Source organism: Polypterus senegalus, unplaced genomic scaffold (genome assembly GCF_016835505.1).
Source record: "Polypterus senegalus isolate Bchr_013 unplaced genomic scaffold, ASM1683550v1 scaffold_9608, whole genome shotgun sequence".
Classification (NCBI taxonomy): Eukaryota; Metazoa; Chordata; class Cladistia; order Polypteriformes; family Polypteridae; genus Polypterus; species Polypterus senegalus.
In genome coordinates, this window is record NW_024385540.1 from 9,481 (window position 1) to 11,311 (window position 1,831).

General features: G+C 44.2%; 1 long non-coding RNA gene across 1 annotated transcript; it reads left to right on the forward strand.

Annotated features, from left to right (window-relative positions):
• The first annotated feature begins 803 nt into the window (after positions 1-803).
• LOC120522314 lies at positions 804-1,230 on the forward strand. The gene is made up of 3 exons (XR_005632351.1): positions 804-906; positions 975-1,072; positions 1,157-1,230. It is a non-coding gene; the product is annotated as an uncharacterized LOC120522314 (long non-coding RNA).
• The last annotated feature ends 601 nt before the right edge of the window (positions 1,231-1,831 follow it).

The window sequence follows — 1,831 nt, forward strand, 5'->3', positions numbered from 1 at the left end:
CATTCCTTGTCTACTTTCCCAGAGGAATCGGACATTAACAAGTGACTGTCCCTCTGAAACCTTTGTCTGGACTGGTGCCCTAACCTTCAAATGGAATTAATGTGCTATATTTTAAAATGCAAATGTCCCTATTGTGCAATAACCTTTCATGCCAATCCTGTCATTAATAGATGAATATCACAATGCTGTAACAGTCAACAGTCTGTCCCTTGTGGATACAATCTGTCTTCTGTGGGGAAGCTCCATTTCTCAGCCTTTTACAAGGCTTGTCATGTGAAGATCCAAGTAAGCTGACGGTTTACAAGTAGCTCTAGGACTTCTGCTGGTCTACATACTGATGTGTTGCTTTTCTTGTAGAATGGCACCATGTTCTGACAGTCCTCTATATACCACCCTGGGGAACACATGGAGAGGTGCAGCTGAAGTGTCCTGTTCTGACCTTGTCTTCCATCAGGTATTGCTTTTATTTCGCAGTTCCAAATGGCCATTTATGACCATTGGATTGGTTACAATATCCTTTTTCCCTTTGATAGGATGTGACTTGCCCAGGAAAAAGCAAGTCCAGTGTGGTCCATCTGGCATTTCCCAAAAGATTGTCATTCAAAGGTTGCTGTGTGGATCCCCCCAAACCTCCCACTGTTTCTATCCTATGGACGTAGGTTGCCCATTGCAATACTATGGACTCCTTTCAGAAGTACCACTGGTACAGTTAGCTGTCCTTTTCTTTGCCAACAGCATGCACCAGTGATGGGCACTTTGTGTTTGCGGTCCATCGAACCTCTTCCAAAACCAGATGCGGACCCTGACAGCCTGTATGTTTCGGATCATTCGTGTGCACCTGTCATCTGCACCCCAGACTTTGCTGTTTTCAAGATTCCTCTGACTGGGTGTGGTACTCACAGATTTGTAAGTAGTGGCTTTCTGGATTGACTAACAAAAACTGGCTTTCCTTGTGCTCAGAGTAAAATTTGCAGGTCATTGGGGAGACTTCCATCTACTTGGCAGATGTGTTTGGGAAAAGGTACAAGAATCATCAAATGTATGGTCAAATACTGAGACAAGCTCCTTACCAGTAAGCCTTTTTACAACCCGCTTCTCCCATCCTTCTGGCCTAAGCGACTTGGCTTTAGGTGCTCATCAACCTTTTTCATTACAGCTCCCAAATTGAATGCCGCTATTCAAAAGGAACACATGCCAGCACTGGTTACATGGTGGTGAATAGCCAGCCTCTACCAGATGTTGCTCTTCTGGAGCATTGGGGTTGTTCTGAGAATTGCTAAGGTATGTAGTGTCCTTAATATCTGTCGAAAGGAGCAGGTAACAATTTGCATCCTGTCTTGGTACGATTGCTAAAGGAATGTATTGCCTATGTATGCATGCATGCATGAATGTATTGTATGATTCTGGTACACCTGGATTTGGGAGTTTAGACTACCTGGCCAAAGCAAATATTGTAATGCAATGTAACTACTAAGGCTTAAATGGATGCAAAGACTGTTTACGGCGTCTTTGAATTAGGCCAATGACCCCATAATTCCATTTCGATGAAGCACACCACCTTCTTTCGGACACCCAAGTTCCCTCAGATTGTTGGGTAGCAAGATCTACCTGGGAAATGAAAATAGTAAACCCACCTACTCCAGAGGTGGTGCTGTTGGGGCACTACTGCATTTGCATATCCCAGGTCTTCAGAGAATGTTTGGGTTCTGATGTACAATGGGTAAGTGGGGTGCTTTCCTCTGCTTCTAATGATGCTATCAGCATGAATATCTACATTAAGAGACTTGCAGGACTCAGACCTGCAACTGTCTTGCTGACAGCCGTCCAAATG